This window comes from Lacerta agilis, chromosome 12 (assembly GCF_009819535.1).
Source record: "Lacerta agilis isolate rLacAgi1 chromosome 12, rLacAgi1.pri, whole genome shotgun sequence".
Classification (NCBI taxonomy): domain Eukaryota; kingdom Metazoa; phylum Chordata; class Lepidosauria; order Squamata; family Lacertidae; genus Lacerta; species Lacerta agilis.
The window spans coordinates 43,398,780-43,426,285 of NC_046323.1; the positions used below are offsets into that span (position 1 = coordinate 43,398,780).

General features: G+C 41.9%; 1 protein-coding gene across 10 annotated transcripts in view; it reads right to left on the reverse strand.

The window, feature by feature from the left end:
* Positions 1-26,161, reverse strand: part of ZMYND11 (zinc finger MYND-type containing 11) — a 104,053-nt gene extending 77,892 nt beyond the window's left edge. For 5 of the 10 annotated variants that reach the window (XM_033166206.1, XM_033166205.1, XM_033166202.1 and 2 more), the window contains exon 1: positions 25,915-26,160. The gene's annotated coding sequence lies outside the window, so the exon portion shown is untranslated. Of the gene's footprint in view, positions 1-25,914 lie in introns of all 10 variants that reach the window. The other 5 variants (XM_033166199.1, XM_033166200.1, XM_033166204.1 and 2 more) reach the window with 2 other exon arrangements.
* Between the last annotated feature and the right edge of the window lie 1,345 nt (positions 26,162-27,506).

The following is a 27,506-nucleotide window of genomic DNA, read 5'->3' on the forward strand; positions in this document are numbered from 1 at the left end:
ACAGAGCAACATGTCACAATGGTGTACTGCTATAGCAATGGCTCCTGACCATTTCTCTGCAAGGACAGAAAGCCACAGCACTGAGCCTTTTGCTTTTCAGCAAATTTTAAGATGCAGCTTACCAAAACGACCCAGAGTTGAAACTGCTGCAACTCAGCAGTCACACCTCACTTTGTGAAAAACCACAGTTGCTGCAAGCACTGAAGGGCAAGAGATGATGACAGATAATGAAATAAAACCTGTTTCGGCTTTCTCACAAACAAACCAGAGAGAGGAGCCAACAATGGAACAGAAACAGATTGAAGTGGATCCAAAAGAAAGAATTCAACTCTGTGCTAATTCGATCATGCTGTCAAATGCAAGCATTTCTGCTCACTTGCTGTGGTGTAGTGCAGTGTTTTTCAACCTTTTTTGGGCAAAGGCACACTTGTTTCATGAAAAAAATCACGAGGCACACCACCATTAGAAAATGTTAAAAAAATTAACTCTGTGCCTATATTGCCTATATATAAAGTAATATTCTTGAATTTTTCAATTTTTCCCACGGCACACCAGGCAACATCTCGCGGCACACTAGTGTGCCGCGGAACAGTGGTTGAAAAACACTGGTGTAGTGGTTAAGAGCAGTAGACTCATAATCTGGGGAACCGGGTTCGCGTCTCCGCTCCTCCACATGCAGCTGCTGGGTGACCTTGGGCTAGTCACACTTCTTTGAAGTCTCTCAGCCCAACTCACCTCACAGAGTGTTTGTTGTGGGGGAGGAAGGGAAAGGAGAATGTTAACCGCTTTGAGACTCCTTCGGGTAGTGATAAAGCGGGATATCAAATCCAAACTCTTCTTCTTCTTCTCTTGACCCCCAGAGCCAATTTGGGAGGTGAAGGGAGGGAATTCCTGTTGCCCTAGCAGGACTCACTGTTCCCACAAGAGCCACTATTTAGTTGAATCTGGGTCAAAATCTCCTCCTGAGGGATGCTTCTTGCAATAAAACGTAATATATGACAAATTATTATCAAGCAGCTTTGGGTGTTGTTGTTTCTGAGGATCGCATTTCATCCTATTACCAAGCCCAGAATTTGTTTGTCAATAAAAACGGGTTCTTAAAACAAGTCTCCAACACTCCAAGAGGCAGCTTTATTGTTCCGTGTTCATACACCTTAAAATGTGTATCAATGCTTGTTCCAAGGAGGAACTGGCTGTGGCTTCAGAGAATGGACAAGAATGAGAGGAGGGGGAGAGAGAGAGAAAGGGGTTGAAGAGGAAGTGCTTTTGTCTGCCTTCTACAGAACATCAAAGGCTTCCTCCCTGCTTCCTTCCATAGCTATTGATTGAAGGTAGAAATGGGCGTGCGTGTATATATTGGAGAGGATGGTTCACATGTGTGCAGAGTTGTGACTGGATGTGTCTTGGGATGCTACATATGTGCATATTTGGCTATCTCTGGGTGCAAGGGAGAGCAAATGTCTATTTATCAAAGTAGAGGGAAGAGAGGGAAGGAGTGTGTATTGGGGGGGGGGGAGGAGAGAGAAGAACAGATATCTTGATTTTGGTATAGTCATGGTTCCAGACTGAAGCAGAAAAAAGGAGGAATTGAAGTTCCCAATGTGCCATGTATTACTGATTTTTCTATGGACCTACAGATATATACATTTTCTTAGCACCAACTGTTACGCAGGATGTCAAAGAATTTCATCAGAAGCAGAAATGAGAACAGAAATTGCTGCAATTTGCATGTTCAGATGAGGTCAAGAATGGAAATTGTGCAAGCAAACAGGGGCTGTATTAACTACCTTTATGTTTTTAGACTACAAACATTATGCAAACAATGGTAATATGCAATATGTACATAATTTATTTAATCACACCCAACGCACACGTCTCAGAGTGATGCACAATAAAACTAGCGAAGAAACAGTGAAAACAACACAAAAAGCAGCAGATACATATTAAATAAACACAAAAAACCAATACAAAATAGACACCCATGGCAGAGACTCATTCATCAAACTGAAAATCTGTTGCGGGGAAATGTCTTCAGTTTCTGCAAAGTGAGGATAGAGGCTGCCTGTCATATCTTGATGGGGGCAGCCATACGGAAAGCCCTGTTTTGCGTTACTGTGGAGTGAGCTTCTTATATCTTTAGAACTCGCAGGAGAAGCTCTCCAGCAGCCCGCAGTGACCACTGGCTATATAAGGGGATACAGTGTTCGAAACTTCCATTGTTCTAGGTATATTTTGCGACAGGGAATTTCATTAGCGCGAGCAGTTTCTGAGCTCTGGGCGCAGGACTGTGCCTAATATTTCAGATTAAAACTGCAGAGTGGAAGGAAAGGAGGACTTTTTTCTGCCTCCCCACTTCTAGCTACTCTATGAAGACTGGAGAAGAGACTCTCTTAAGAATATTAAGGGGGTAGGCAGGGGAGGGACTAGACCATGTGAAAAATGAAAAAAATAATTTAGCTGCTGTTCATTCATTTTCAGCTTTGTATTCTCGTCAAGGTATGCCACAATCCCCTGATGGAGTTTGGCCATCCATGTAGAGGACTGACCAACTCAGATGGGTTATAGATATTAAAATGGAGTTTTAACTGCTAAGAGCGATAATTACTGAACGCCGAGATTTGACCCCACTCCCAGCTGAGACACATGCAGCAAGAAGTTCACAGTGAATACCCAGCTGCATGAAAAGGTTGCAATTTGATCCGTGTCCTACCAAGGTCCCTAGAGACAACCATCACCTTCTGGATGCAGCCCAACCATCTGCAAAAAGTTGAAAAGTGTGTCAAGTGGAGTAGTGGTCAGGATATCTATATTCAGCATCAAGGAGATGCCTGCATGATACTTCTTGCCCACCACATGGGTTTTTTTTGTTGTCAGCTATAACAACTTGTTTTTAGAGGTTGGGAAGTCTGGATCTAGGCATCTGCCTACCCACAACAGGTGTCAAAGATTAAAGCACTCATCATGTGTTCAGCAAACTCATCTTGTAGAAAGTAAACAGATCACTGCTATTTGGTACAGTGGTACCTTGGTTTAGGAACTTAATCCGTTCCGGAAGTCCGTTCTTAAACCAAAGCGTTCATAAACCAAGGCATGCTTTCCCATAGCAGCGGGGGATTCAATTTACAAATGGAACACACTCAACAGGAAGAAGAAGAAGAAGAAGAAGAAGAAGAAGAAGAAGAAGAAGAAGAAGAAGAAGTTTGGATTTGATATCCCGCTTTTCACTAACCGAAGGAGTCTGAAAGCGGCTAACATTCTCCTTTCCCTTCCTCCCCCACAACAAACACTCTGTGAGGTGAGTGGGGCTGAGAGACTTCAGAGAAGTGTGACTAGCCCAAGGTCACCCAGGAGCTGCATGTGGAGGAGCGGGGACGCGAACCCAGTTCACCAGATTATGAGTCTATCACTCTTAACCACTACACCACACTGGCTCTCAGAAAGCGAAACATGTTCATATTCCAAGGCAAAGTTCACAAACCAAAAAACCTACTTCTGGGTTTGCAGCATTTTTAATCCAAGTTGTTCATAAACTGAGCTGTTCTTAAACCAAGGTACCACTGTACTTGGACTGAGGCCTTTGGGTTTAGTTTGGATCCTAATACAGTGGTACCTCTGGTTAAGAACTTAATTCGTTCTGGAGGTCCGTTCTTAACCTGAAACTGTTCTTAGCCTGAGGTACCACTTTAGCTAATCGGGCCTCCCACTGCTGCCGCTTGATTTCTGTTCTCATCCTAAAGCAAAGTTTAACCTGAGATACTGTTTCTGGGTTAGCGGAGTCTGTAACCTGAAGTGTCTGTAACCCGAGGTACTACTGTATCATTTTTTCTACAGGACTATACAGGTAGTTGCAATTCCAGACCTTTAGCCTTACCTCTGCTTTCCCTTGACTCTTGCTGTGGTTCAAGACAACTCTGTTCCTATTTTGGTCACACCTTGACCTCTCTATGTTTTCTTTATTCCAGTTTTATCCTGCCTTTCTTCAAAGGAGTTCAGACTGGCGTACACACCTCATACAATCCACCTTTTAACCTCACAACAATCCTATGAAATAGGGTAGGCTGAAAAAGAGTGGCTGGCCCAAGTTCAGCCATCCAGGTTTATAGAAGAGCCGAGATTTGAACCCGAGGCTCCCTAGTCCTGGCCTTACACTCATTAATCCATAATACTCTTCCAATGTAAGGTTATTCACAAACAGTTCTACAACATTGCCTATTTTAGTTATAACAGATTAATTCATTTGCTGACACATTAAGATCTCTTAAATATGTATGTACTGTATATATGTATATTTGTAGGCCACGTTCCAGTAGCTTTAGTACAGAAATTATTTCAGCAATTTTGCCTTACAGAATCTTTTATTTTGGCTGCCCCAAATGTCGTATTTTTCTGCGTATTTTGAGATGCACCTCTCCAACACCATGAACCCTTCATTTGTGAGCCGCTCTGTACCCTTGAAGAAAAATGGGGAAGGAAGGCAGTTTTTTTTTTTTTTAATGTGTGCAGGCTTTCAACAGGAAGTCATATAAATGGAATAAACTATTCCTGCATTGGTATGTAAGCAAACACTAATGAACCACATAACTTTCAGAAAAGTTCCCAATCAAAATTTAAAGACTCCTAGTAAATTTAGAATTTGCAACTTATATACTATAACAGGAAGGACTATAATGAATCCCATGGAGTCTTGGTCACTGGGTTTTGCTCACTGCAGGTTTTAAGGAGGTAGGAGTAACATTTATTGTAACTGATCTAGTTTCTCACGTGTTATAAGTAAATCCAGATCCAAGTCTGGAATCTCAGATCAAAGCCCCCCTCTCATATGTTATGCGAGTAAGTGAACAGTAACATCTGAAAAGACTCTTGAGCAACAAGACGTTAGACTAATCCAGTGCAATGTCCACCCTTAGATCTCAGCGCTTCTTCTTGATAAAGATTTATTCCAGGCATGCAATACAAGCCTATGTACGTTTACTCGAAAGATTAGTCACACTTTCAATGGAACTTGCTCCCTGCTATGTGAGCCTTACTTACACATCCTTCTTTAAGGTATGAGCAGATAAGCGCCCCCCAAGAAGAAGAGTTTGGATTTGATATCCCGCTTTATCACTACTCAAAGGAGTCTCAAAGCGGCTAACATTCTCCTTTCCCTTCCTCCCCCACAACAAACACTCTGTGAGGTGAGTGGGGCTGAGAGACTTCAAAGAAGTGTGACTAGCCCAAGGTCACCCAGCAGCTGCATGTGGAGGAGCAGGGATGCGAACCCGGTTCCCCAGATTACGAGTCTACCGTTCTTAACAACTGCACCACACTGGCTCTCAAAATAAAATTATAATGGTATTAAAAACACATGAACAAAAATCACTTGCAGCTACAAATTACTAGTAAAAAGCTACGGGTAAAGGACCCCTGACAGTTACCGTAAGTCCAGTCGTGGACGACTCTGGGGTTGTGGCACTCATCTCACTTTACCGGCCGAGGGAGCCGGCATTTGTCCGCAGACAGGTTTTCCGCGTCACGTGGCTAGCATGACGAAGCCACAGCATGGCGAAGCCAGAGCAGCGCACAGAAACGCCATTTACCTTCCCACTGGAGCGGTACCTATTTATCCACTTGCACTTTGACGTGCTTTTGAACTGCTAGGTTGGCACTAGCTGGGACCGAGCAATGGGAGCTCACCCCGTCGTGGAGATTCGAACCGCCAACCTTCCGATCGGCAAGCCCTAGGCTCTGTGGTTTAGACCACAGCGCCACCCGCGTCCCTAGTAGTACAGTAGTTCAAAACAAAAACACATATTAGTTTCCGAAACTCCGCTTATCATTTGTGTTTCTTCATCTGTGAATATGGGAACAGGCACAGCATGTTGTTCCTACTATTATTCAAATAAGGATCTCGATACAAAAAGTTCCAAAGTGGATCATGCAATGCACCAAGAGAAAGGGGCTGTTCTTTGCCAGTAGCTGATTGCCATGTACAGATCTGGGACTGCTTAAATCCCATTCACAGGCTTGCAACACCCATTTAATTAGGCCTTTCATCTTGTTGATGCACGTGCAAATTGTGTATCCTTGCTCATGCTCTACTGCTCTGGATCAAACCCCTATCATTAAGGAAACGTGTAACCTGGGCAGAAAGCCAAGGCACACAGACAACTGCACAGCTCACATCCAAAGAAACAGCTTTTAAAGTCGAACTTAACTAAATACAATCGGGATGTGCTTTGTGAATAGTCATTGCATTTTCAAACTTGGTGAAGCTTCTCCCCATTTACATTTGTGGATTTCTTTTGCTTTCATTTAGTACCACCGGCTTTTGATGGCTTTCTAGCTAACTGCTAAGTGGCAGGCTCTTATGACGATACCTTCCGGGCCCACAGCTAGGATGCCAGAGGGCATGTTTTGCAAACAGAAGGTCCTAAGGTCCAATTCCTGTTGTCGCAGGAAGGAAGACTGGGAAAGATCTCTGGCTTGAGGACCTGGAGCACCAATGCTAGCCTGCTTACACAATTTTGGGTTAGACGGACCAAGTGTGCAAACCAAGGATGCAATCCTAAGCACACTTACTCCTGGGAGTAGACCCTGCTGAACTCAGTGAGGCTTGCTTTTGAGGAGACATGTACAGCACATCAGGTTAATGGGAACGGTAGGCAAGGGGGGAGAAACATTGCTTGCTTTCAGACATTTATATATTTTGTTTGTAAAAAGCACCCTCTATAATTTTCTTGAAGAATAAAAGGTAATTGTTAAATAAAAGTGTGGAATCTCCCTTGTTAACATCACAAAATCTGAGCCATGCCATCTAGTTTCACGCTAGTTTCTGGCTGGTATTTCTATTTATTTAAGACATATTTTTTTTTGCACCACCCCATTGCATATCAGAACTCATGGCAGTGTACAGATATGACCACCACAGCTATGAATATCAAATAAGATGCATGACATGTGATTGATGCAGTGGGTTGTACCCTATGAAAGTTCATGGCCAGATATCCAATATGGCTTGATCTGCATGAAAAGGAAGGCAGTACTATAATGCAGTGGCAGAGCCTTGAAGAACCGGCAGAATGGATGATAAAATTTCAGACTGCAGGCAGGGGAGGAATCATTTTTTAATCCTTCCCTGTGGGGGAAAAAATATTCCTGAAAATAACAAAACTGGCAGAGATAGAAGAGAGCTGGGAAGAAAACCTATGTGTGCTCCGCCCCAAACATGAGGGAACATTTAAAAAAAATATTTATTCCCACTGGCAACCTGCAATGATTCCATCTATTCTACCACCTTCATTCTGTTGCATGTATAGGCCAGTCCTTAAGGAGCCACAAGATTATTTGGCCCAGTTCACACAGCTTGCCAGGATACTACCCCCACACAGGCTGAAGGAGTAACTGTTAGGTCACAATGCATGTTAGGTCACTTGGGCTTCTGAGGGTGGAATCTCTTTCCTCCCTGATGCAAGGATGGTGCCAGCCCTGGAAGTTACGTGAACACAGTCATCAAGTTTATAAAAGTATATGTTTCTATCATTCTCTCCATAACGAGGCCCTTTCTGTTTTCCCTTATCGTTTTGTCCTGTTCCAATTCATGCATCTTTAACGATTAAGAATGTGTTCTCTTTCCTTCTAATGTATTCTTCCTCCATTTTATACGCAGGTAAAGGATCCCCATACATGCTCCCCGCTTGCAATCTTCTGAAACCCCACCTCTTCCTTCCACTAGGAATCCTTGCCTCTTTTTATAGACAAAATGTAAAATTATTAGGGAGCTGGGATTTTTGCCGCTTTTTGTGCAGCAGCAAGCGGTACCGCGCTGCAAACAGCCAGCATTCATATGCGTTCTGTGTAAATAAATAATTGTTGTAACATCCAGTCGAAACTGCGGGAGGAATTCAGAATGGCAGAACATAATTACCCAGCCTGGAAGTCGGCCAGATCGCGGTGGTTGACATCCCTGTTCTAGTGAGATCTTTGAAAGTGCAGTGATTACTTACAATGCTTCACATAATTAAATGAGAATATGAGTGAACGTTCAAAGCGGAATTCAGAAATATCTGTCACCAATTCATTATCTACCAGAACAGCAAAATGGTGCCATTTTAGTGATTTATCTTTAATAGCACCAGCACTACAGTCCAAAAATACATGAGCTGGAGCCATCGCTTAAATACACGAGGAAGGCGGGAGACAAACGCATCATTAAAAATAAAATAAAAAATGACATTTCCCCCCTGTAATTTGGGAGTTGCTTTAAGAAGCAGTAAATGAGCAGCCCTATCATAGAATTTCATTAATTCAGCACGAGATTGGCACAGTAATTACTAGGAATAATTTTTATTGGTAAAATCTGGGAGAAAAGCTGTTTTGTTTAGTTGTTGTTTTTTCACCACCATGAGGGAAAAACAAATCACCTCATAACGTTTTGTTAATTTTAACAAGTTTTCATCAATACAAATTAATCAGCGCAGAATGAGTATAAGCCTCGGCAACATATTCGGATTGTTATTACTTAAAAACATCAGATCCAGATATTAAATTTATTATTAAACTATGGTGGCATATCTAAAAAGGCAATTCATTAGTTAATACGAAGATATGTAATTGGGTACTGATTGCCTCTCTATATATTTAAGTAGTGGAGAGATTTTAGTAACGGTGCAGCGTCTACTGATTAAAAGCTGCGGAGGGAGGGGGAAATCAAGCATGACAAGATGGCAAAAAGATTTTTTTTGGGGGGGAGGCTTAAAAACAAACCCACAGCAACAAAATGGCAGCGAAGGCTGTTCTCTGCACCCATGCTGTCATGTGATGCAACTGTGCCATGAAATTCCAATGACAGTTGGTGCATAAAGTTGGTGGCACCTAGGCTAAGGCTTGGATCCTAACTCCCCCCCCCATCCCATAAACTGAAGACGAGTTGTACTCCATACGTACAACTCTCCTACTGAATGGAAGGAAACTTAAAATCTGAGTCTATTTTATATCTGCTCCAAGACTGGATTTTGTTCCTAGATTGTGTAAAAGGCTCATACTCAGTTGCAAACCAATATCTTTTAATGATTATAACGTACTATGACATATTGTTACAACTAATTAGTACACATCCTTGTTCAGGAAATGTATGAAGTATGCAGTGCCAACACCGATTTAAATCAATGGCTTACAGTACAGTCAAACGCACACCAGGTCAGAAGTGAGCCCCAACGACTTCGGAGGGACTTTACTGCAAGGTAGGTGTGTGAAGGGATCGCAACCTTAGATCATTTTTTTTCCTTGGCAATTTAAATAATGGTTTTAACTCGCCTGGATTTATATTAATCCACCACGTTTCCTGGACAAAGAATGTGGCACCTGTAATAAATACTAAGGTGGTTGCCCTTGCTTTGGGAGGTGGGAGTGCAAAGTACAAACAAGTCAATGTATTGTGTATACGTAAGGCCCATGGATCAGCCCCCAGGATCTGCAGTGAAAGATTTTGGGGGGCAGATCCACACCATATACAGTGGTACCCCGTGTTATGCACGCGATCCGTTCCGGATCGTGCTACGTAACACTGGCGTGCTTAACACGAATGCCCCCACCAAAAAGACAAAAAACCCAGAAGTTTGCGCGTTTTGCGCTTCTGCGCATGCGTGGAGTGCGCAGAACGCTTGTGCGCACCCGCGCGCTCCGGGGAGGACTTCCGGGTCACAGAGGTCTATAAGTCAAACATACACAACATGGAGCGTACGCAACTCAAGGTACGACTGTATTCAAATATATAAAAGGATGTCATATAGAGGAGGGAGAAAGGTTGTTTTCTGCTGCTGCAGAAAGCGGACATGGGGCAATGGATTCAAACTACAAGAAAGAAGATTCCACCTAAACATTAGGAAGAACTTCCTGACAGTAAGAGCTGTTCGACAGTGGAATTTGCTGCCAAGGAGTGTGGTGGAGTCTCCTTCTTTGGAGGTCTTTAAGCGGAGGCTTGACAGCCATCTGTCAGGAATGCTTTGATGGTGTTTCCTGCTTGGCAGGGGGTTGGACTGGATGGCCCTTGTGGTCTCTTCCAACTCTATGTTTCTATGATTCAAAGGTACATCTAACATACATTTAAAGCCCTTGACTTCCCCCAAAGGGGGAACTGTACTTCGTTGAGGGTACTGAGAAGTGCATATTTGTAAGGGGCAAGCCACAGTTCCCAGGATTCTTTGGGGGAAGTAATGTGCTTCAAATGTGCGTTGAATGTGTTTTAAATGGTTTGGATCTGCCCTCATATAACAGGGCCAGGACAAATTTGCCTGAGACCCTGTAGAGCAGGTGTCAGCCATTGGACATATTTTGACTAGATGAACCAATATTTTAGTAAAAGGCAGCTTCATATAGAAGATTACTGTATGACTCAAATACTGTATTATACCATTACAACACAGTTCTCCTAAATATTATTCTGTTGTTTGATTATTTAATTCCTATATGGCTTAATATGTTGAAAAAATATCTCCTAAGTGGTGTACAAAAAACTGAAGTGACAACAGAACGAAATATTATAATAAACAGTTTTGTATGGAAATGTAACATTAATCCAAAGCTACTTACATAAAATCAACATCAATTCATTTTCCGGGTTCTCACCCAGGGTCCAAATGAACGCTGAGCTCACAAAAGTCTCACAATGAGATTCTAACCATTTGTCTGAACTCCCCTGAAATAATTGTAGGAAGCAATGCTCTGTTAAGAGACTCTCACCTCAAGTAGCATTGTAAGTTTTATTTCTGTTTTTCAGTGAAAATAGCACAGAAATAGGTCACGTTTCCCCTGTTTAAATTTCTCTTATGCACTTTTTAGTAACACAACAAGCTGTCTAGGGATCGCTGAGTTCGTAGAGTCTCTTAATCGCAGGGTTGTAGGTTCAAGCCTCACACTGGGGGGGATATGCATTGCAGGGGATTGAGCTAATGACCCTCAGGGTCCCTTCCAACACTACAATTCTATGATTCTATGAAATATGTAGAATGGCTAGCTGGTCATTCAACACAGCATTTTAACCCGGCAGCTATAAATTCTCATTAACATAATTCCATCTCTCTGAATTTAACAGTACAAAATGATCTGGTGATTTGTGAGTATTATGTTCTCAGTGTAGTCACTCTGGAGGTCAGCAAGCACTCCAGTGGTGTAGTGGTTAAGAGCAGTGGACTGGTGAACCGGGTTTGCGTCTCCGCTCCTCCACATGCAGATGCTGGGTGATCTTGGGCTAGTCACACTTCTCTGAAGTCTCTCAGCCCCACTCAACGCACAGAGTGTTTGTTGTGGGGGAGGAAGGGAAAGGAGAATGTTAGCCGCTTTGAGACTCCTTTGGGTAGTGATAAAGCGGGATATCAAATGCAAACTCCTCCTCCTCCTCCTCTTCTTCTTCTTCTTCTTCTTCTTCTTCTTCTCAAGTGTGATCTTTTTAAGTCCACATTCAGGTCATGTATTACACAATCTACACTGGCACAGTACACCTCATTCTTGTGAGTATAATATGCTTTAAACTGCTTTTAATTTTCTGTTTTAAATTGTTGTGACCCGCCTTGGGACCTTTGGATGAAAGGTGGGGAATAAATCAAAATATAATGACAACACATCATAGACCTAGCGTGGAAGTTCACATGCAAGGCATAAGAGTAACCATCTTCCTCTGTTGTTGTTCCCCAACAGCTAGTATTCACAGGTATTCACAGGTAGGCTGCCTCTGAACCTGAAAGGTTTCCGATAGCTATCATGGAGGACAGTTTCCTTACATTTGCAGAATCCTCTTTTAAACCCATCATTCCTTGCAGTACGCTCACATAAATCCAGGAGTTACAAAGGTTATTTAAGAGTTAAGAAAAATGATGAAAATAACTAGCATTCACCCATATCCTGGCCTAAATTTGCTTATCCTAGGAAACCTAAGCCTGATATCAAGATAAAGTATACCGTATGTACATCAAAGTATCTCAAAAAGCTAGCACAAAAAAGACACTAACAGTGAGAAACTTCTCCGTTTGCTATGGGAAAAATGGGGCAATAATGAAGAATTCTTTGTGATATCACTCATCGCTTAATGCAGTTCTTTGGTAACCATCTAACATCTGGGAGGATAAAGGGGTGAGTCCATCATTTGTTAACATTTCCTTCTCTCCCATTTAAGTTGCCTGGTTACGTCTCATCCAACTAATTATAAATGTAATACGTGAAAATTCTGTGGGTTTTGAATTATTAGATCAGAGGTCAGCAACCTTTTTCAGCCGTGGGCCGGTCCACCGTCCCTCAGACCATGTGATGGGCCGGACTATATTTAGAAAAAAAGATGAACGAATACCTATGCCCAACAAATAAACCAGAGATGCATTTTAAATAAAAGGACACATTCTAATAATGTAAAAACACGCTGGTTCCTGGACTGTCCATGGGCCGGATTGAGAAGGCGACTGAGCCGCATCCAGCCCCTGGGCCTTAGGTTGCCTACCCCTGTATTAGATTTTCCTACCGTGGAAAACAGCCAAAACTGTTGACTACTAAAGGGTATCTCCTGTTTCAAGATCCACCAATTGTTATTTGCTTCAAAGCAGTTAGCAGAACACTCTTAAGAGAGCAACCCGTCTACATTCATAAAAGTCAACTTCAAAAGAAGAGGGAAAACCCCAAACCTTGCTGAAATCTAACAGGTACCACTGAATCTCCTTTTTCCCAAGGTACCTGATTTGCCAGTGAAGAAATGGAACAGGGCACAGAGGATGTTCCTTTCCTCCTGTTTTCAAATAAAAAGTTGTTTCTAAGAAGCATTGTTACCATCACAAAAAGGGATCTCAACTTTGCCACTGGACTTTGTATAGTCTAGCAGCAAAGACTATCTTTCTCGCTGCTGTACTGCAGCAGGATTAACTTGTCGCTACACAAACTTGTTTGACGAGCCTAGCAAAACCCCAAAGAGATAGAGGAGATAAGATTTAAGGCAGTTTGCGAATAAACATTTTAAAGGTCTGTACTTCCTTTAACCTTAGGTACAGCTTCAATATTTTTCACTTGATTATTATAGGAATCACAATTGCCTTCTCACTCATTTCTTTTCTCCAAGCTAGTGAAGTAACTGGCACAGGTATGATCGATTCACGCTCCTTAAAATTTCTGTCCTAATCCTGAATGATATACAACCAAAAATTTTTAAAAAAAGAACAGGGAAGAGTAACAATAGTAACTCCTAAGGTCCACGACTTGCTCCCCTTAAAAGTGGAACTGCAAAATACAGACTCTGAGAACACGTGAAACCTATTATGTGCTATGGTGTTTTCGTCCTGTCTGCCTGAGCCCCTTCTCTCCCAAGCACAGGGTAAACAGCTATCTGTTGTGACTGGGAACAAAAGTAATTTCCCAGAGGAATGCTTAAATATCATTGTTGAATTTGTTCTCTCCTAAAGCTTCTTGAAGAATAGCCATTTGCGTTGAAGGTCACGGTTTTTAACCCATAAAATACTCAGAACAGTTTGGGGCCTTAAAAGAATTGCCTAGAGGTTCGGGGTGGATAATTGTAGTTGACGTATCTTCTCAGGCAGAACTCGGGTGTTCAGTGCTGTGTCAAGCCAAGCAAAATATGCAACTGTGGGAACTAAGACATGGCCCCAACCTTCCCAAATTTTCATTCCAAACCAAGTTGCACATGGAACAGTTTGACGCTCCTTAAAACAACTAATAAAAATCTAGGACCTCCTTCAGAGCAACAACGTATATGAGCAAACACAAGTCAGAGATCACAGTTGGAGGGAAATACGTGCACAGCAAGTATGTTGATAAATAGTACCAGTACATTTTGATGTTTTATACACTTCTTACTCTGTAATAAAGAAACGGGTTTCATAAAGTGTTTGGTCTGAAATAGGTATCTATTTTGCACCCACAGTACAAAAAACAAGAGTACTCTTAAAAAAACGTTTTCACGCAAGGAAAACACAAAGCGGTTTTTCACCATGTCTCATGCTTGTTTTAGGATGAGGGTGGGGAAACCTTTGGCCCTCCAGATGTTACTGAACTACAATTCCCAGCATTCCTGGCAGCTGGCCTTGTTTTCAGGGTCTGATGTGAGTTGCACTTCTGCCTCATCTGGAGGGTCAAAAGCTCCCCACCCGTTTCAGGGCATTAAGAGAACTCAAATATCTGGTGGTAACAGTTGCTGAAAAATAGTCGCTGATAGCAGACTAATGGGACAATTTGAACCCCTAGCAGGCAGCAGCAGGGGCTTAATAAGCAACTGTTACATCAACAGCTGTTCCACTTGCAAAAGCCATGGCGGAAGGGTTAAAAAAAAAAAACCCTCTTCGCCATGTAAGCTGTTGTACCCCCATCAGAAGTCAACAGATCCAGGCTGGGCTGTTGTCCACCCATCTCATTTAGACCCCCTCCTGGATCAGAGGTTTGGATCAGAGACCTGGATCAGAGGTTTGGATTGCTGGGTGAGACACAGAACTGGAATGTTTTAAAAGGATATATATATATATATATATATATGTGCATGAAATTCGTCCCCACCACTGCCACCAACATGGACAGTTTATGCGCTCTAAATAGTTCCCAGCAGCAGTGGTACTTTCCCCTTAGGATTTCTCTTCCCTTAGCAAAGAGCACTGCAAGTTTCTTCATAACCAATTCTCTTATTAGCCCTTTCTGGCAGCACTACTCAAATCCAATTCCCCCAGCTCTAGCCGTAGGGTCCTCTTTCTCAGTCCACTGCCTATTCAGCCTTCAGCATCGTTGTTCCTGGGCTCCCTGATCATTATATTCCTGGAGCCTTTGCCCAATCCTCCTTGTGTGACATTTGAATCCCAGCCATACGAACAACTTCCCTTTCTCTCACAGAAGCGGGACTGCAAACTATTTATTCGATGTCACTGAACCAATTCAGCCAATCATGCTTCATTACAACAAGTGCAGTACAGTATAATAAAAACGTATAATAGGTACATTTGTTAGGTTATTCTTTCACAAGGTTTCAAGGCAGGTTACCAACTATCAATTCAGTGTTGCTCAGGGTTCCTAAGCGACTTCACGTCTCTTTCACAGCAGTGAGATTCGGTATGGCTGTCAACAAATTAAAGAATGTTTAGCTGATTAATTATCTGCCTTTTAACCAATTAATCCATTGTGTTTATATTCATTTGCGCTGTATGAAACTTCTAGTAGTGGGTTTTTTTTAAGATAATGAGAAAAGTATAGCGTAACTTAATAAACAAAGGTAGTACTTATTGCTAAAAGGAAAAAAACATCGTATTTTCTTTTTCATTTTATTTCACAGTAACATACAATAACCCTAACAGATACAAAAGAAGTATACCATTCATTTACCACCCTACGGATTAAAATTTCTCTCCAACCAATTAATAAACTAAAGCTTTAGTTGATTCAGATTAGTCTACAGATTAAACAGATTAAAGCCCTACTACTCTGTGTTCTGAGCTATAATACTACAGCTCCACAAAAATTGATTGGCAGCAAATAAAGGACAAAATGTACAACTTCACAGAATGTACAATGACAGTTTAGTAACCAGTGCCACAAGATGCAATGCTGATCACTGGCTTGGATGGCATGATGACAGGGCGCTTAGACAAATTTGCAGCCAATCAGCCACAACAGCAAAATACAACCACCGGGTTTGGAGCTTGTGTGTGTGTATAGCTATCAGTTCCTGCTGTGGGTAATCAGGAAGGGAAGGCTGTTGCCTCCACACACTGCTTGTGGTCTCATTGAAAGCATCTGGCTGGCCACTGCAGGATGCAATGCTAGACCAGATGGACCTTTGATCTGATCCAGCAACTAGGTCCTTATGTACTTATTCAGAGGTATTCATTACTCCCAATACACTCGGCAGTTCTGCTGCTCAACTATCTAATATAACCAGCGCTCTTGGGGCTACCTTTTTGTAATTCAAATGTTTCCTTGTGCCTGGATCTGTAAGATTTAATTATTTCAAATTTGTATGTTCTAATCTCATCTCACATGGTCAGTGTGCTCCTCTCCTTTCTGTTGTCTCTGTTTTCCTTCCCCTCTCACACTTCTTCAATGCATCTACTCTTCCTTTAGACAGCTACATGTTGTCAACTTTCAAGCCCCAGCTCTCATTTCCTATGTCTCCCACCCTCATCAGCTACTGCCTTCTCAAATGCCTGCATCCTACTTTTCCATGTCTTTGCTTTTTCTACCCCTTATCCCACAGACCCTTCTGCCTGCCCACCTCTTCCCAAGCATGAAAACAGCACGGTCAGCATCTATCCAAGGCACCATCTCTCTTCCTGTCTCAAAGAACCAGTACTTTGCCAGTCAAAGTGGGACAGGTGAATGAAACAGGACACTGGATGACTTACCCCCTAAATGATTTTCAAGGCTACACCAATGCTGTTTACATAGCATAAATATAAGAAGAAGAGTTTGGATTTCATATCCCGCTTTATCACTACCCAAAGGAGTCTCAAAGCAGCTAACATTCTCCTTTCCCTTCCTCCCCCACAACAAACACTCTGTGAGGTGAGTGAGGCTGAGAGACTTCAAAGAAGTGTGACTAGCCCAAGGTCACCCAGCAGCTGCATGTGGAGGAGCGGAGACGCGAACCCAGTTCCCCAGATTACGAGTCTACCGCTCTTAACCGCTACACCACACTGGCTCTATGCTTACCTCTGTCGTTCCTTCCTCCTTGCAATCTCAAATTGTGTTTTTCTAGGGCTGGTCAAGCAATTGCTTTTTTTCAGCTTAGCTCCACCTACCACACTGCCTTATCTCCCGAGTGCTTACACATGTAAACCACTATGACTGGAACCATTTTGAAATCTGATGTATCAATTACATACTGAACTGAAAATTAAACTCGTCTCAACAGAGGCCACCGCAACTACCACCTGGACCTATTCAGTGCTCAATGCAGAACAATATGCCAATTTTTAAAGCTGTCAGTTATATCAATTAAGCATCTCTCTGCTGAAAGGCAAGTGTAAAGGTCAAAATGGCTGATGGAAACAAGGAGGAAACAAAACCTTCTGCACTGTCAGAGAGGGCACAGTGTTGGCCTTGCAGTTGCTTCTGTCTCATTCTGGTTCTAAGATGCTTGGGGCTAATAGACTTGCCTATTGGACAACTTTATACATACATTTGGGCATGCTGTTGCATTCATTGTCATCGAACACATGATGCTTAACTGTAGCAAACACTAACTATGGGGTTTTTTGTGTCAATGTTTTGTTTTTAACTATCTATTTTGTGCTTTTATCCTGTATTTTTATCTAGTGAACCGCTCTGATCTTCAGATGAAAGGTGGTATATAAATCTAATAAATAAGTGAGAATACACACAACTCCCTGTCTCTTTCCCTTCTCCTCTGCTGAATGGAAGGAAGAAAAGGTGTAGTACAGCAAGCAAATATTTTTCAAGAGACAGGGACACACACATCCACATAAAGAAGGCTTGGAGACACAAAACAAGCCAAAGTTCTCAAACCTATGGGAAAGATAAAGTTGAAACAGAGTTCCTGGAACCTGTTACAACCCTCTCATCAAGATGGTAGCCAACATGAAACACAAGATCCCCACCACCAATATATCTGTCACTGGAACACTGAAGTACTGATATTCCTTGCTCATCCTTAGTTCCAGGGAATGGTCCGAAAGCAGATGAGGCATCGAAGCAACAGAAGCTCTGCAGGTCTTGGTCTGGCCATGGGAGCCCTATGAGTTCCATGATGGAATAAAAGTGATGTATAAATGTAATAAATAAATATTAACCATGTCCTGGAAAAGAGGGAATAAACTGGCATCAATATATTTCCCTACTTAGTACCACCATCAAGCAACTGTGCATTTAGCTGCATATTGTCGCTTATGGGTGGTATCCCTCAGCTGAACAATTTCCCAGGACTACTTGTCAAATAACTTGTGTAGCACCACAGATAGATAGGATAGATAGATAGATAGATAGATAGATAGATAGATAGTAGTGGTGGTATTATTGCACATTGTAAAGGCAGTGCTTTGAAAAGAATGGATTTTTACAATCTCAGAGGAATTTGTTCTTCTTAATTTCACGTGAAATTATGCACATCCTAAGTAGGCAAGAGCAAGGCTGAGCTGAGAGGTAATACTTGCATGGATAAACGAAGAAGGAATAAGAGACATGTGAGATGAGTGCATATTAAGGATTTTTGTTTGGTGGGGTATTTATTCAGTGACAGTTTTAATACATTTTCAGGATTTGAGGGAGCAGAATGCCATGGCACAGACTTTCCTCTAGCGAGATAGAAGATATAGATATAGATAGATAGATATATCACGTAGGGTTTACAATAGAATCTATAGAATAGAAAGCTGACACCCCTTGAAAAATATCTTTATCCAGAACCTTACAGATATACATTAAGTACCGGTACAAGTGCCATTATACCATGGCATCCGCATATATGTCACCTTCCCAGCTTCCAGGAGCTCTATGGCTCTTTTGGAGGGAAGTGTTTACTCTCAGAGTTCTGCCTTCCTTCTCATGTACTTTTACACTGATAAACAGTTTGCAGAATTCCAACGTTTATTTTACGTATTTCATTTCTATCCCACTGACTTCCAAAGAACTCAAGGTGGTGTACACAAAGTTTCCCTGCAGTCTCCCATCCGTGCACTGATTTACACTTGCATAGCTTCAAGCATGGAACCTGTATCACTAAATAAAATTAATAATAATATGAAACTATGCTAATTATTAAAGAATGAAACTAGCAGCCGTTCCAAGCATTCATAAAATTATAGAAATGTGAAGGCACCAAATTAACATGAACAATGGATAAGGGTTTATGGAGCATTATGCTACAGTACAAATTACATTTGTGGTACAAACAACTATGATTATTTCCAATCAAGTGTCATGGTTGTTCTATAGTGTTCATGTTTAATTTGTGGTAAGTTTAAACCACTTGTTGATGGTTTTTAAAAAAATTAAAATAGCCATTAATTGGAGGGATGCTGCATATTTTGTAACAAGCCACCATGGCAGTAGGCAATTAGCTTCCAATATAATAATGACACACTGAATAATTACTTACAAATAAATCCTAAGAAATCCAACACATACCAATAAGGATAAGAGATGAGCGTTTATTCATAGAGCAACCAAAATTGTAATAAAGTAATAGATCAAATGGAAACAGAATGTCCTAAAGAGTGAAATATTATGCAGCGTTCTGACTTTGTAAACCGTAAGGTCCTCCATAAACATTTCCAGGAAAATTAACAAATATTTATTTAGCTCTCAATACATGCATAAAATGGAAGTCTATACAATTGACAATTCTGACTGTATGTTAAACTCATATAAAAGAGACAGATTTTTTTTTTTTGCATTCTCTTAAAACACCAGTATATGCTCCAAATTTTGTGATTAATGAAAAATGAACTAACTACTAGCTGACTTTTGTTGCCCTCAGACCTACGGTACTTGTCTCAATTATTCTTAAAAGCAAATCGAACAATGCTTAAAATTCAACAAAAGAAGATTTCTTAGAAGTGAAAACATCTCCCTCTCTTCTGCCTTGCTATCTGACCTGCAGGATGATTAACCTAGAATGCAAACTAAAATTGCCCAACACCATAACACATCAATATCTGATATACTGGCAGTTTCTATATTTTAATGCAATTTACTCAATTAGTGTTTCTTAAGCGAGTGCCATTTCTACTTCTGCAAAACAACTGATTTATGGAAGACCCATAATCAAGCAATTCTGTTGTTCTTAAACAAGAAAGCTTTTCCAAGACCCTAGTGCCGGAAAGGGCGTGCTGCTTTGTTTTGCTAACAAAACTGCGCCAGAAAAATACAATGAAATACTGCATTACTGATTTCTCCATAAGCACCTTACGTATAACCATTTACACATAGCCTGGTCCAATTTCATTCCGCTCCAACCTTCACTCATTTCCATGCTTTTGGTTATCATCCATTTGCGAACATTAATCTGGTTTAATCTTATTCTAGTGCATTCCTTACACTAATATAAAATTGGCTTGTGCCCAGAATTCTTTTGAGAGTTCTGATTTAATCTTCTGCTGTAAAGCCGCCCCCATATAACCCCACACCTAGCATACTGACACAGCTATTATATATGTTACGGCTGAATAAAGGAACGCCTAACATTTGGAACTAACAATTCAAAATGCTTATACCCCAAGCCCAGCATAAGTATAGCCCCACTTTAGCTTACTTACTAAGGGTGAACGAGGAGACTTCTAACAAAATCCTTACAAAGATGTAACTGCTCATAGATGTTACTCTCAGTGTTAGACAATATAGAAATAAGGGTTGTATTCCTAGACACAGTAGCAGCTCTCTAAGGTCGTTTTTAAATGGAAATGCCAAAATTTTACCTGGAACCTTCTGCGTAAATAACATCTGGGCCAGGGGCACTTCTACCTCTCTAACTGTCTTAGTTGGCATCTCGCCTATTTCCCAGGCTGAACAAGACGGACTTCCAAGTTTTCCATTCTAATGCTCCTGCCCTCCCAAATTTCTGTTGCGTTCTGAAAAATAACGTTGACTCTCCTTCAGAAGAATCTTCTCTCCCCTTCACTTTTATTTGTTTATTTAGGACTATTTATGCCCCTCCTACCAACCAAAGTCCTCAAGGCAGCTCACAATATATTTAAAACACAATAAAACAGACAGTGATGCAACACTTTGTTCCTGATTACGGAAGCCTACCACTCAGGGTTTTTTTTATGTTCTACAGAACACTTGCATTATGCCACGTTGTAAAAATGTTATCTAAAAGCAGGTTGTTGCGAGTTGCCGTGGGGCGCTGACCAAAAACCGAATCGCACTCCAAATTCCTGCTCCAACCACGAAAGTCAATAGGTGGTTTTCTCTGTCACCTCTCAGTCTAACCTAGGTCCCAGGATTACTGTGATTGTAAATGAGGTTAAGGATAGTAAAGGATTTTGCACATGGAAAAGTATAATATAAAATTTGCAGCTCAGTGTCCTACCAAGGCTTGTGCTGTCCAAGTGATTTTAGAAACAGACCAAACTCTAAAACCAAGGCTGTCAAATCTTCTGCCATTTATGTGACATTCCTCATAAAGAAAGAGAAAGTAATCTGCTTCTGAATAGTAGTGTGCAACCAGACAAAAAGATCGAGGCCTGTAGGTGCCTGGTTATCGTTGTTTATATGTACATCATTTGAAATGGCAATATAAAAGGAAATCCCTAAAATTCCCTACCTGAATAAAATTTGAGTTCTCCATAGAAATTAGGAATTAGAGAATTATTAGGATTAACATCCCCAAACTAGGTATAAAGGTACCCCTGACCATTAGGTCCAGTCGCGGACAACTCTGGGGTTGCGGCGCTCATCTCGCTTTCCTGGCCGAAGAAGCCGACGTTTGTCCGCAGAGAGTTTTTCCGGGTCATGTGGCCATCATGACTAAGTCGCTTCTGGCGAACCAGAGCAGCACACGGAAACGCCATTTACCTTCCCGCCGGAGTGGTACCTATTTATCTACATGCACTTTGACATACTTTCGAACTGCTAGGTGGGCAGGAGCTGGGACCGAACAATGGGAGCTCACCCCGTCGTGAGGATTCAAACCGCCAACCTTCTGATCGGCAACCCCTAGACTCTGTGGTTTAGACCACAGTGCCAACCACGTCAAACAACAAACTCTTCACAGCGTCAAACAACAAACTCTTCACAGAGCACAATTTGGAGGCAGGGCTGATTAGCATTAATACAAACAGCACAAAAGTTGGCAGTGAGAGACCCCTTAAAAATATTTACACCTTTCCAATAAGGCTTATGGGTGATCTACATTTTCTGTATTAGTGAATGGAAGGAAGTGTGGTGAATCAATTATACCGGATTAAGTAACACAAAGTACAAATATGTTATCCTGTGCTGATGGTGGAGTAATGAAGTCAGGTTCTGGCTGAAATTGCTAAATTCTCTCAATGCTGTCAGATGCCCTGCAATATGAGATGCATCCTAAAGTAAGGGATGTCACATATATGTTCATGCTTCATAGGACCCCAGCATATAAAGGCACCACAGAATACAATGAAACTCCACATCATATTTTGATATGATAATGCAACAGAACCTGCTGTATTTCTGGGGTGCAAATTCCACCCTATTCATTACTTGTTTATGGAACAGTTTAAAATAAGAAATATTATGGGAATTTAAATGCTGGAATTTGAGCAATGGGCGAAACAAAATTAATTAGGTTTTCATGTAATAGAAGCAATCTCCTGATCCAGATTCTTATACTGCTGTGGCAGCAGAATATGCATGATTCATTATTTTGGAAATACAATTAGAATGGGTGGGTGGGATCTATATTTAATGTATAGAAATCTTTTTTTAAAACAATATATACTTTCAATGCTTAAAGATGCAGCAGGACCAATTTCCTCAATGTTTTGTTATGATTCATGACTGACATAAATTTAGGTTTCGGAGGGGGGGTTACACAGAGTGGCTTTTTACAATGTGGCATTTCATTGGTGGAATGTAAGATTTGGGATTGATGCTTTTGAATTATGGTGCTGGAGGAGACTCTTGAGAGTCCCGTGGACTGCAAGAAGATCAAACCTATCCATTCTCAAAGAAATCAGCCCTGAGTACTCACTAGAAGGACAGATCCTGAAGTTGAGGCTCCAGTACTTTGGCCACCTCATGAGAAGAGAAGAATCCCTAGAAAAGACCCTGATGTTGGGAAAGATGGAGGGCACAAGGAGAAGGGGACGACAGAGGATGAGATGGTTGGACAGTGTTCTTGAAGCTACTAACATGAGTTTGGCCAAACTGCGAGAGGCAGTGAAGGATAGGCGTGCCTGGCGTACTCTGGTCCATGGGGTCACGAAGAGTCGGACACGACTGAACGACTGAACAACAACAACAACAAAGATTTGGGATTAAAACATCTAACGGATTTCTTTCAGTATGTTTTTAGTTTTTACCTTTCTACTCAAGCTACACTATGAAGATGTTATAGTAGGAAAAGCCTCATCAGGGGAAACATAATTAGTTGTAGGAGAGGGCTAGAGAAAAGAATGTCTCTGGAGGGAAATGTGTGAGGGCTTCACAAACCCACAGAGAAAACAAAACAAGACACCAGAGCTCTTGAAGGCACATTTTGAAGCAGTGCTGTTGAAACTAAACAGGCCCAGATTTGATCAACTACCTGGAAACTCCATGTATGCCACCTATGGCTACACAAAGCAAAGATGGAATAAAAAAGTAATAAATATATTTACCATCTCATTAAACATTTAGATGCATTAGGCCATTATTTACTTTAGAGGAGCACTGAGAGAGCATAACATGATACAACAGCATGCCAGCATAACTACTCAACTGTTAGAATGGGGTGGGGATCCTTTTTCAACCCAAAGTCCGCATTCCCTTCTAGGTAACCACCTGGGGGGGGCCACATGCAAATGCTGGCTGGGGCCACTGACTATTCAATGTTGCCTTGTACACAGTATGCTTCTTTCTACAAATGCTCACACACACCCCTCTTTAGCCTCCAACTGGGCAAGCATTATTAAAGTTCAAGGACACATTCTAGGCAGGCAGAGCAAGGTTGTTGAGAGGTTTGGCTAGGGAGAGTCCTGAGGGCCTGACAGAGAGGCCTGGAGGGCCACATTTCACCCCAGTCTAAAATTCCCCCTTCCTGTGCTGATGGCACAACCTTATCCTTGCAACATATTGGGGAAGCCTTTGCATGCTTATGTTTTGTGCAACAGGGGCAAACCCCAGCCACCGAGTTACACATACCAGCAGCCTTGAAGAAAGAAGACCTATACTACATTAATTTAGAATAAAAAGCAGTGAAGAACTCCAGCCGATTAGAAACAATCCTTCATCCATTAAACGGGATGTACACCATGTTAATATAAAACAACCAGTTAAACAACTCAGTTCAGAATCCATCAAAACTTGATTGAAAGGGTGAGGGAAATCCCCATTTGAGCTTCTAACACTCCATCACAACCCTTGCAGCAAGGACACCAGCAGCCTTAAGAAGTCATAACTTATGAACATTATGTTCTCCTTAATATGTACCCATTAACCAGGGGTTTTTTTCAACTCAGTTATGGCACCATTGCCAATCTAAGAGAACAAGGGAGGTGTTCATAGCGAGTTCCAGCACCTTGTTTTCTAGAAAAACAGCACTGCCATTAATCTTTATCTGAAGAAGTGTCCATGCACACGAAAGCTCATACCAAGAACAAACTCAGTTGGTCTCTAAGGTGCTACTGGAAAGAATTTCCTATTTTGTTTCGATTAATCTTTATGTTATTGTTATTGTTGTTGTTGTTTTTTAATAATAAAAAAACCTTTTGGGGAGGGAAATCAAGTGTGCATTTATCTCCCTCTCTTCTTGACAAACACTCACATCCTGTAGGCCTGACAACGCAGGGCATTCCTGCATCAACCTTTCCTAAATGGGGAGTGAGTTTCACCCAAAATAACCCTCATGCACTGCCTTATCCCACATGGGGAAGGTCTTTTTGGGGGGAGGGGGCCGGCTATTCTTATGCCGTGTCCACTCCCAATAACAATGAACATAACCTTCCCACCCTTTTCCTGTTTGAAGGGTAAAACCTGCCCTATTATTCCTCACCAAGGAGGGCCAGGCAGAGAGACCAAACCCACCCTCTCCCCTCACCTTTCTTTCTTTTTGGGGGGGAAGTGGGCGTGGGTAGACGCCTCCACCCTTTCCCGGTGCTGTGGGGCAGGAGGGCTTTCAAGCAGCCCCGTCTCCTCCCACCTTTACTTTCCCTATGGGGAGCTTCCCCTTCTTCTTCCTACCCCACCCAGCCTCCAAACCTGCCTCCAAAAGCAGCCACAGCGAGACGAATACGCGAGATGGGAGAGGAGGGAGGGACGCGCAGGGAAGCAAACAGGCGTCTTCCGTCTGGGAGGCCCAACCGCGCACGAGAGGGGAAGGGGAGAAAGGTTGAGGCCGGGGAGGGTTGCGCCTTGCCCGGCGTCCCCAGCCACTCGAGGCCCCGGCTCCACGTTTCTGGGCAGGCCGCAACCGGAAAGTGATTCCCACCACCACCACCCTCGCCGCCGCTCCCCGCTTGTCTAACACGCGCGCACACCTTTTTTCCTCTCCCAGACTCTCCGCCTCTGCCCCGCGAAGCCCCTTCCCCAACCTTACCCGCAGGTACAGCAGATACAACTTTTAATACCGGCTAGAAACCCCCCATCCTCTTAAAAATCGTTAAGACCAACAGGGTGTGTTGGGGTGGGGGGTAGAGAGAATTGTTATGGATGATAAAATCGGCGACCAATGCATTCCCGCCCCGTATTCTTGTTTTGCACGACAAAAAACACCAAACACGATTCAGGGAAGAAGACGAAAAATACAAAACCAGTGGGCGCCACCAATTATTATTATTATTATTTGCATTCGCGATCTCCACGCACACGCATTTGAGACCTTATATGTGCTACATGTATCTCCATCTGTGCATTGCACACATATACATACAGAAAGGGGCATGTTATCATGCAGGCTCAACCTCCTCCCATTACAAAAAAAATAAAGAAAGCAAAACCCTTTCCTCTTGTGGGCTAGGGTGTGTACATGATTTTGTAGAGGTTTCTTTCTCTCTCGTTCTCTCTCTCCTCTTTTTTTTTTTTAAGGCGCCATGTTTATAATCCTCCATCATATATTTAAAAAGAAAAAAGACGCCGGAGACGCCGCCTTCCCCTCGCCTCCCTAACCCAGCCACCCACCCTAATCTCTCCCAGAAAGGCGCACATCCTAATCTCTCCCACAGGGCTGTAAATTTTCAAAGTCGTGCCTCTCTTTCTCTCTCCCCCCCCCCAATCGCCCCCCTTTGCTCTCCTCCTCCTCCTCCCCAGACCGAAGAGCGTCTCTCTCACCTTGTGCTCTGGGCTGCTGCTCTTTCTGTGGCTGCAAAAGGAGAGGAAGGAGAAGAAGAGGAGAAGTTAACCCAGGCGAAACTTTTCAATCCTCTCTCCCCCCAAGGCTGCTGCCTCCTTCCTCCTCCTCCTACATATTTCTTCCCCCCATCGGAGTTTTATTGTGTCTGAATTTTTCTCTCTCTCTTCTCTCCCTGTCTGTCCACACTTCCAGCTTTCTGGGGGTAAACAGGGTTTAAAAGAACGAAGCCGTGGATCTTTGGGAGAAGGAGAACTCTAGCGGCGTCGGGTGGAGTTGCCGTTGGATTCTTTTTCTTTCCGCCCCTCGCTTTATTATTTCGGGTTAAAGAGAGAGAGTGAGAGAGAGAGCAATTCAAGAGCACTGGTTCTCCCAAGTAGTGAAATGAAAAAAAGGGGGGAAAAAGCCATGGTAACATACATATATGCTCTCTTCTCACAAAATTAGAAGGTTGCCACGGCGTGCGTAATTTTTTGCGCATGGTCCGCTCTTGTTTTTTGGAGTTCTTTGTCCATCATAAATTAAAAGAGGTGTTTTTTTGTGGGGTGGGAGGGAGAGGAGAAGGGAAAATGAATAAATGCAGCCTTTTCAGAAATGTATTTGATATCAAGAGGTTTCTGCAGGCATCAAATGCCTGTGTGTGTTATTTTATATATATATGATGAAATGCTAAAATAACCATCAGGCATTAGTAGCCTCTTGTCTAGGTCTGTAAACTTAATTAATGATGACGATTTAACATTATGTAATTCATCTGATCATGATTATGCCGTAATCAGAATAAGTCCTTTAATAATCCAGTGCATTTTGAGCCACAAACATGACAGGATAATCCACAAGGTGCCTGGTTGTAAGGTGGCAAATGTTATCTACCAATCAATTCACTTTAGGATATTTTCACACATTAACTAAAAATGAATGCCAAGCCTTTCTTGTGAATAGTGTTAACGAAGGGCTAGTAGTAATTGAAACATATTACAGCTGGTCTAAAAATCAAATTCTAATTATACATGTGAGAAATACAGACAACTATTGCTTTTATTGGGGGAGGTTATTGTTTTTGTTTGTAACTAAGTTATGTATTTTTGTGTGAACTGTAAACTGCCCTATTATCCTCAGATGAAGAGCAGTATAGAAATTTAATAAATAATAATAATAATAATTACAAAAACTATAGGATTGGGTTGTTCTAAGTCAGTGGTTCCCAAACTTTTTTCCTCATAGACCGCTTGAAAATTGCTTGGGGTGTTGACAGAACACTCTTCTGCCTGTTCTAGCAATTGTAATTGTACAATTCTTAATAATATTTTTATTGGTGCATTTATTTCCCTTTATTTGTTTTATTTCTCATATATAATATTGTACAAGTAACTCACAATTTATGCACATTTAACTTGCATGCATTTAACTTTACACGCTTGGCAGAAAAGGGGTGAGCATCCTGGGGGGGGGGTTTAAGTTGAAAATTGCCTATATTACAATTTGGATTCCACAGAATTCAAATGGTTTGGGGGGGAAATGAGGAAATTTGTTTATTTACACAATTTATATACATCACTGCCTGGCTGTAATA